Source organism: Phyllobates terribilis, unplaced genomic scaffold, assembly GCF_046119375.1.
Source record: "Phyllobates terribilis strain yellow unplaced genomic scaffold, ASM4611937v1 Scaffold_65__1_contigs__length_7625178, whole genome shotgun sequence".
Taxonomy (NCBI): domain Eukaryota; kingdom Metazoa; phylum Chordata; class Amphibia; order Anura; family Dendrobatidae; genus Phyllobates; species Phyllobates terribilis.
In genome coordinates, this window is record NW_027362825.1 from 4,924,456 (window position 1) to 4,934,455 (window position 10,000).

The window sequence follows — 10,000 nt, forward strand, 5'->3', positions numbered from 1 at the left end:
CAATTTTTCCCTTTGCAACAAAAGAAAGAATTCTGATGGGTGAAGATTTCACCCTGTTTCCATTCGCACCCAGAGTAAGACATGTGAGTGAGACATTGGCCCCATTAGTGCTGACATTTAGCTTTTCCTAAAATTTACACAAAGGAAAATCACTGGAAGGAATAGCAAAAGCAGATTTATTGCCAAACAGCATCTTAATGTTACCTGGATCCCTGCAAATAATTACACTGAAACCTGGAATATTGCTTTTAAAGGGAACCTCTCATCAGGTTTTATACCCCAATCTAATGCTATCTATACAAAGTGCCCAGAATGCCTGATTATAGCCATGCTATTATTTTGAAGATCTGGGTTTCATTTTAGAGAAATATAATGTTTCATTGTTATGCAAATGAGCCGCAAGTGCAATGGGCGGGCCCTGCACTTACACTGCTGCCTCTCTTCCCTATTCCCTACCATGGGGAATGATGGCACTGGATCTAGGGTGGGAGAGACAGGTTACCTAATAAATAGTGACCTGCCAATCACTGTCACAAGACAGGCAGTGGGTGTGCAAGGATTTGATTGCATTAACTCAGCCCAGTCATAATATCTAAAACCTCCTCCAGAAAGGACAGTGAAGCTGGATCAGTCCTTAAAGGGAATCTGTCATCAGGTGGACAACCCCTTTTAGAGGACAAACTATACATACTGTAACTTACAAACCCATGCAAGGAAAGAGGTATCTCCAAGAAAGGGAACCAAGGCTTTGTGCATGTCAAGGAACAGGAGCATGACTGCCTGCAGCAATGAATATTCTTGTACCGTCTTAGCCAGTACATAGAAAAATATTAAGATTTGAGAGTCATCAGTGGTTGATACCTTTTAATGGCTAGCTGAAAAGATGGTAACAAGTTGCAAGCTTTCGAGACTACTCAGGCCTCTTCATCAGGCATAGTACAACACAAAATCTGAAGAGTCACATATTTATAGACAATGGGACACAGAAATAATGTAATAGGTGAGACAGGTAACATAAATGTCATTCTACATCAACTAAGGAATGTGGTCCTTAGAACTTTGGGGTCATCATAAACCTGGACCAGACCTTAATCATCGGACAATAAAACTTTCACAGTCCTTATCTATGAACTAATCCAATATTTACAGCCAGAACTGTTTATCTTTCTCCCACAGTAACAGCTCTGCTGTATGCTACCTGTCTCATCTATTACATTATTGCTGTGTCCCATTGTGTATAACTATGTGACTGTTATACTATGCCTGATGAAGATGCCTGAGTAGTCTCGGAAGCTTGCAACTTGCTACCATCTTTTCAGTTAGCCATTAAAAGGTATCAACCACTGAGGACTCTCAAATCTTAATATTTTGCAGCAATGAATAGTGGGAAAGACATCGGCTTAACAGCAACCAAGACATCTATGTGGTCCCTGCCAATAATCCCAAATCCAAGATGAGATAAATAGTGAATATTTTGCCAGTAAGGTTAACATCAATATTGATGACAGATATGCGCCTATAATAGGTCAATTAGGTATTGTCCATCCCTGGCTTTTGGCGCACTGAAATGGTTGCTAGTGGTATACTGGGATTGGGCAGAGTGCCAGATTTCAAAACTGTAAAGAAAATCTGGTGAGGGATGAAAACATCAGCGAATTCTGTATCATAGCTGGCTGCTGCTTGTTTGTTGGTTTTATAGAATTTAACGGGAATCTGTGAGCAGTTTTTTGGGGGCTTTTTTATCTAAGAATAGCATGATATAATAATAATAATCTTTATTTATATAGCGCCAACATATTCCACAGCACTTTACAATTCAGAGGTTCATATACAACAGTCATAAGTAACAGTTAAAGAAAATACAATAATTAACCGCTTCCCGACCGCCCACTGTAGATAAACGTCCGCGCTGCCTGGGCTCTGTGCAGCGCGGACGTTTAAAAACGGTGGGTGGTCCCGCAGCGCTCAGGACCCCCAGGGTCCTGCAAGCGCTGCAGGAGCTGTGCAGAGCGATAGCTCTGACAGGGAACATCATCGGGACCTGATAGGATCAGGTCCCAGTGATGTTAACCCTTTGCTGTCTTCTATATGCCGCGATCTATAGTGATCGCGGCATATAGAAGACAGCAGGAGGAGAGGGAGTCGTCCACTTACCTCTCCGACAACCGCTGATACCTTCCAGGACCTTGGGTTGCTATGGCAGCTGGAGGTCACATGACCGCCTCCAGCTCTGCCATATATGGTGTCCTGCCTGGCTCAGCCTGCAGCCTGCAGCTGAAGCCTGGCAGGAGACTCTGACTGTGAAACAGTCAGTGAAGATCTCATGTAATGTAATATATGTCTATTACATTACATGAGATCAGGGATCAGAAAAATAAAAATTAATGTCCCATACAGGGACTAAGTAAAAATGTAAAAAAATGTAAAAAAAAATGTTTTGAAACTGTTAAAAAAAAAATACAAAATAAATTAAAATAAATAAATAAAATATTAAACCGATAAATCCGTATATTTATGCAAAAATAAAAAAAGTACAAATATTTGGTATTGCCGCGTCCGAAACAACCCGAGCTATAAAACTGTCACACTAATTAACTCCTTCTGTGCACACCGTAATAAAATAAATAAAAAACGGAGCAAAAAACTAGGCTTTTTCCTCATATCGCCAAACAAAAAGTGGAAAAAAATGCGATCAAAAAGCAAAATGGAAATAAAAATGGTACCGCTGAAAACGTCATCTTGTTCCGCAAAAAAAAAGCCGCCATACAGCTCCATCAGCCGAAAAATAAAAAAGTTATAGTGCTCAGAATAAAGCAATGCAAAAAAAATATTTTTTCTATAAAATTGTTTTATTGTGTAAAAGCGCCAAAACATAAAAAAATATACAGTAAGTGTAGTATCGCTGTAAACCTACTGACCCGAAGAATAACGCTGCCTGATCACTTTTACCACACGCAGAACGGCATAAAAAAAACCCTCAAAAAACAATTCCTGAATTGTTGGTTTTTGTTAATTTTACCTCCCAAAAAACGGAATAGAAAGCGATCAAAAAATGTCCCGTACCCAAAAATGGTACCAATAAAAATGTCAACTCGTCCCGCAAAAAACAAGCCGTCATGGAAAAATTATAGCTCTCAAAATATGGCGATGCAAAAACTAGATTTTGCAAAAAAAAAAACGTCTCTTAGTGTGTGACAGCTGTCAGTCATAAAAACCCGATATAAATCTGGTATCTCTGTAATCGCACCGACCTGAAGAATAAAGTAATCTAATCAGTTATATCACACTAGGAACGGCGTCAAAAAATAAATAAAACCAATTCTTCACCTGCTACTGATTTGTTTATTATGTCTCCCAAAGATCGCAGTATAGCTCGGCACACATTTATCCTGCGCTCTGCGCTGAGCACTTACGCCAGAGTTTCCGTGTAAATCTCTGAAATATGTGATTCAGCCGGAACCCATGACGGAAGATTCCCTGTAATGAGGCAGATATAGGCCACTGTGGATGCCGTCTGGCCTGTGATCCCACGGTGTCATTTGTTTTAGGCGTGCATAAAAGTGCGGTTGGCCACAGTTTTGTGCACTTCTGAAAAAAAGGACACCACTAAACAGAGGCCAGACGGAGTCCAGAGTAACTCTGCTGCCTCATTACAGTGAATGGATCCCGCAAGGGTTTCATCTGAATTACATCACTTGGAAATTTAGATGGAAACCCCGATGTAAGTGCTCAGCCTAGAGCGCCGGATAAATGTTACGTAAAATGTTCCCAATAAAAGCTTCAACTCAGTCCTCAAAAAAAGCTAGTCCCCACTCAGGTCCGTCATCTGTTAAAAATATAAGGGACTTCCAAGTTACTGGTAGCAGAAAGGCTCTAGAAAAGCAAAATGGCCCTTGCCCCCCAAAAGAAATTCAGAAAATTTTGTGCTCCCAAATCCAAATGCCTATTCTACAATAATTTGTTCTCCAATTGTCGAATAGCGCTCCGTCCCCCCCAGATCTCGCCGTATGGCTGAGTGGTACGATACAGCCACATAAGGGGTATTGCCACTTTTAGAAGAAATTGTGTGACACATTTCGGCACCATTTTTACCCATTGCCCTGTGTGAAAATGTAAAATCTGAGGGTAAAACATTTTTTTTGTGGTAAAAATATAATTATGCTTTTTTCACTGCCCAATGGTATAAATTTAAAAATTAAAAAATACTCACTACTTCCCTAGATGAATTCCTTGAGAGGTGTAGTTTACAAAATGGGGTCACTTGTTGGGGTTTCTGCTGTTTCGGCATGTCAGCGACTCTTCAAATGTGACATGGTGTCTGCTGCCTATCCCAGCCAACATAGTGCTCCTTTCTCTTCCGAACCCTGCCGTACACCAAAGCAGTGGTTTTCCCCCACAAATGGGGTATCAGCGTACTCAGGAGAAATTGTACAACAAATTTCATGGTGCAATTTATCCTGTTACCCTTATGATAATGCAAAATTAGGGGATGAAAAACATTTTTTGTGGGAAAAATGTGAAAATTTTATTTTTATGGCTCAATATTATAAACTTCTGTGAAGCAGCTGGGGGTGCAAGGTACTCACCACACATCTAGATAAGTTCCCTAAGGGGTCTAGTTTCCAAAATGGTGTCACTTGTGGGGGGTTTCCACTGTTTAGGCACATCAGGGGCTCCCCAAATGCAGCATGGCGTCCGCTAATTATTCAAACAAATTTTACATTCAAAAAGTCAAATGGCGCTCCTTCCCTTCCAAACCCTGCCGTGCGCCCAAACAGTGGTTTGCCTCCACATATGGGGTATCGGCGTGTTCAGGAGAAACTGCACAACAAATTTCATGGTGCAATTTATCCTATTACCCTTATGATAATGCAAAATTAAGGGATGAAAAACGTTTTTGTGGGAAAAATGTGAAAATTTTATTTTTACAGCTCAATATTATAAACTTCTGTGAAGCACTTTGGGGTTCAAGGTGCTCAGCACTCATCTAGATATGTTCCCTAAGGGGTCTAGTTTCCAAAATGGCGTCACTTGTGGGGGGTTTCCACTGTTTAGGAACATCAGGGGCTCTCCAAACGCAACATGGCGTCTGCTAATTATTCTGGCAAATTTTACATTCAAAAAGTCTAATGGCGCTCCTTCCCTTCCGAGCCCTGCAGTGCGCCCAAACAGTGGTTTTCCCTCACATATGGGGTATCAGCGCGCTCAAGAGAAATTGTACAAAAAATTTTGGGGTCCATTTTTTCCTGTTACCCCTGTGAAAATAAAAAAAATTGGGTCTAAAATAACATTTTTGTGAAAAAAGTTAAATGTTAATTTTTTTCTTCCACATTCCAAAAATTCCTGTGAAGCACCTGAAGGGTTAATAAAGTTCTTGAATGTGGTTTTGAGCACCTTGAGGGGTGCAGTTTTTAGAATGGTGTCACTTTTGGGTATTTTCTGTCATAAAGACCCCTCAAAGTGACTTCAAATATGATATGGTCCCTAAAAAAATGTTTTTGTAAATTTTGTTGGAAAAATGAGAAATCGCTGGTCAACTTTTAACCCTTATAGCTCCCTAACAAAAAAAAATTTTGGTTCCAAAATTGTGCTGATGTAAAGTAGACATGTGGGAAATGTTATTTATTAACTATTTTGTGTGACATATCTCTCTGATTTAAGGGCATGAAAATTCAAAGTTTGAAAATTGCAAAATTTTCAAAATTTTCGCCAAATTTCTGATTTTTTCACAAATAAACGCAAGTGATATCAAAGAAATTTTACCACTATCATGAAGTACAAAATGTCACGAAAAAACATTCTCAGAATCAGGGGAATCCGTTGAAGAGTTCCAGAGTAATTACCTCATAAAGTGACAGTGGTCAGAATTGAAAAAATTGGCCCGGTCACGAAGGCAAAAACAGGCTCTGGTGCGAAGTGGTTAAAGCAAAAATAATGACGACCCTGCTCGTAAGAGCTTACAATCTACAATGATGGATAAGAGCCCCTGATTCCAGTAATGTATCACATACTGTGCAGCTTGTTGCAATTTCAATAAAATCAGTGATTTATCAGCAGGAGATTATCACTATAGGACATGTAATTTTAATAACCACACTCAAACCGCTGAATGGCAGCTTTCTGCCTATACAGTGTACTCAGAAAGCTGTCAATCAGTAGTTTGGGGGGTTATGCAAAGCTCAGCATTCAGAAAGCTGCTAGATCTGCAGTAGATAAAACAGGGATTTTATCAAAACTACAGCAAGCAGCCCAGCAACTGAAACGTTGCTGAATCAGGGTCTCTGTCCCTACATTATGCTTCTCTCAGATAACAGCAAATACCTGGTGACAGATTCCATTTAAAATCAGCAACAGGGCAAGTTCCAGCCCCATCCTGAATTTTTCCTTTATGGGAGAGAGGACATTGGTGTCTAAATGATGTAAAAATCATGTGCTCCAGCTTAGATGATCATCCTGTTTCCAGAAAGCATGTACATGTGCAGTGTATCATTTAACAGTGGTGATTTATGGCTGTTTTTAAAACCATTAAGGATGACCTATCACCGAGTCAAAAGTTTCCAGTTTTCGCCCCTTGTTTTATTCCCGCTGATCCCCTCATTATTCCTTTTTTTTTAATCTGCCATACAATTCCAGAGATCTGGGATCTTTATGTTAGTGAAAATGTTTCTGTTCTTTGCCAAAGGGGTGTGGCTCACAGGATTCTCTGTGGGTGTGTCTTTAGGCTGCTCTGCGTTATTACCCTGCGAGCAACGCCCCCTTGGTAAAAGACAAAAAATTATCACTAAACAAAAATGCCCATATCTCAGGAACTGGATGGTGAATTTCAAAGAGCAAAAAGCGGTAAACTCAGGGGAACAATGGGAATAAAATAGGGGCAAAAACTGGTCAGTTCTGACCTTGGGACGGGTCCTCGTGAAGGTGTTTCTCTGTACAGTAAAGTGCAGTATTTGGTCTGTTCTAAATACAATAAAAAGGTCTTATAACAAATTGTGGGTATTTCTACCCTGACTTCTCCACGCTTGTATAATGGTCAATATGCTGCTAGAACTTTCTATTTTCCCACTAGGAAAATTAATTTTTAGAACTGCCGGTGATATAACAATATAATTTTCTTTTAGTGAAACTTTTCTAGACCTCAGTTTACATTATCGAAGTTTACAGCTTATCACCAGCCGAAATAGCTCAGTTGGGAGAGCGTTAAGGCCCCGTCACACTAAGCGATGCAGCAGCGATCCCGACAACGATACGACCTGTCAGGGATCGTTGCTGCATCGCTAATACATCGCTGGTGAGCAGTCAAACAGGCATGCTCACCAGCGATCAGGGGAGCAGCGACATCGTGGAAAGGATCGTTTCACGATGTCCTGCTCCCGTTACCAGCCTGCTGTTTAAGCAGGAGCAGGCTGGTAACTATGGTAAACATCGGGTTACTAAGTGCGCGTGTGCCCCTAGTAACCCGCTGTTTATCATGAATACGACTCTGCTAAGGTGAACGGTAGCCTCTGCGCACCGTAGCAGAGTGGTATTCATGGTAAACAGTGTGTTACTAAGTGCGCGCGTGCCCCTAGTAACCCGATGTTTACCATGGTTACCAGCCTGATCGTTGGTCCCGCTGTTCACACACAGCGATGTATGCTGGCCAGCGGGAGGCCAACAACCAAAAAATGGTCCAGGACACTTTGCAGCTATCAGCGACCTCACAGCAGGGACCTGATCTTTGCAAAGTGTCACACATAGCGACATTGCTGGTGAGTCACCAAAACCGTGACACAGCAGCGATCTCGCTAGCGATATCGCTAAGTGAGATGGGGGCTTGAGACTGAAGATCTAAAGGTCCCTGGTTTGATCGTGGGTTTCGGCATATGGAGAGGTATTTTTTTAAAGAATAATTTTACATTTTCTATTGCATTGATTTTTTTCCAGGACTCCACAATTCACAGATCATAAAGACACTTAATATCATAATCTTAAAAATGGCAATCATGGTTTACAAATCTGTAATGTGTGCACCTGATACTGACATCTAGTGGACACTAAGACAACTGCAACATTTTATTACTAATTGTTATTTACAAATCAAAACTAAACTAATAAAAAATCCAAAAATGTATATGACACTTTCTCATGCAAGGCTAAAATGCCTATTTTTATTTTTTGCTGATACGTAGATGTCTAGTTTTGTTGGAGTTTTTTTATTACTATTTTGTGTTATAAGGAATATGTATTGCAGCAAAGAAAAAAATATTTTTTAATTTCCTTACTAATTTGAATGGCATAAAAATAAAGGTCCAGACTGTGTTCACATGATGCCTTCCCAATGCATTTTTTGCAGTAAACTTAAAAAATACAGTAAAAGCACATCAGTTTTACTGCGGTGTCATTTTTGTTTGGGAATGCATTGTGTGAACAAGTTCTTAGGGTAAATTCAGTGGTGTTTTTCCAAAATATAGGACCCTCAAAGTCACTTCAACACTGACTAGGTCTGTGAAAAATAGAACTTGGAAATTTTCTTACATTTTCTTAAAAAAGAAAATTAAATCTTGCTGCTAAATTTTAACCTTTCTAACATCCTAACGAAATAAAAGGAGGTTTGGGAAATGATGCTGACATAAAGTAGACAAATAGGAAATGTTATTTATTAACTTGTTTGGTTGTCTGACTAGTTGATTTTAGGATATAAGCAGTTAAAGTTAAAAAATTGGTAACATTTAAAAATTTTCAGCAAACTTTAGATATTTTCACAAGAAAAACTAAAAACATATTGACCTCAATTTGCCGTTAATATAAAGTACAATGTGTCACGAAAAAACACTTTTCAGAATCACGGGGATATGTTAAGCATTACAGTGTTATTATCACATAAAGGGACACGTGTCAGTTTTTAAAAATGTGGCTTTGGTCGTTAAGCTCAAAATTGGCTCCGTCACTAAGGAATTAAAAATGCATATTGAAATAAAATAAATCATGATATATTTCCTTTCATCACAAGTAATGCTCATCTTTCTACTGCTTAGCTTAGAAAGTGTTAATTTACTTAAACCAGCAGAAGTCAGGATGGCCGAGCGGTCTAAGGTGCTGCGTTCAGGTCGCAGTCTCCTCTGGAGGCGTGGGTTCGAATCCCACATCTGACATCAGTTCTTTTCCTTCCTGACATTGTACAGCTTCTCTCCTGTAATTGATTAGTACATGTTAGAACACATAATAACACTGAAATCTTATATAGAATTTATATGGTAACGCAGCATTGAGTCACAGACTTCAGCTGTTTTACTAATTTCAGCCTACAATGATTTCTTAAAGGGACATCTAAGGAATCAAGAATTGGATAAATGTTTATTTGTGTGACAACACCTTCAACCCTTTCCCTGCCGTTGTATATCGTAATGAGAATATGATGAAGCCTAATCCTATCTATTCTGTGATCCGACCCCATATTGTATCGACAATCAGTGATGACCTGTCTGATCACATTCCTTACTTTACAGCGCAGTTATGTGAGCACTAACACCTGTATATACGGGAATATAGATATACAGAGCTTTACTACATTACTGCAAACAAAATAAACCAATCCCTGTGTGGTATTAAAAGAATAAAGGAACATCAGCTAAAAAAACAAAACAATTTGTAAAGAAAAATTGCAGTTGTCACATTGGCCACTAGAGATCAGTATGGTCAGACTAGGATCTTTGGTGTACACAGGTGGAACTGACTCTAGGGGTCACACAACAGCTATATGCAAATATCTTTTTGGCCTTTTCCTCGCTATAGTGGAGGAACAACTGTAAAATACAAAAGGGTGGCAGTGGTGACGTAGGACACAATTACTATCGTTATGCCCAAGGCTCAGGGGCACACTGGGGGCCCACCCGAGGATTCCTTGTTGACCGGTGGGCCAGTCTGAGCCCAGATATCTATACCACATGTAGGTTACAGACTTGTAAACGAATATCAACATTTTTATAGCTTGTGATCAGAGGCGTATCTAGGGCTTAGGTTC

At 39.7% G+C, this 10,000-nt stretch overlaps 1 non-coding gene across 1 annotated transcript; it reads left to right on the forward strand.

The window, feature by feature from the left end:
• Nucleotides 1–9,048: 9,048 nt before the first annotated feature.
• On the forward strand, nucleotides 9,049–9,131 carry TRNAL-CAG (transfer RNA leucine (anticodon CAG)). The gene has a single exon. It is a non-coding gene; the product is annotated as a tRNA-Leu (tRNA).
• Nucleotides 9,132–10,000: the final 869 nt, after the last annotated feature.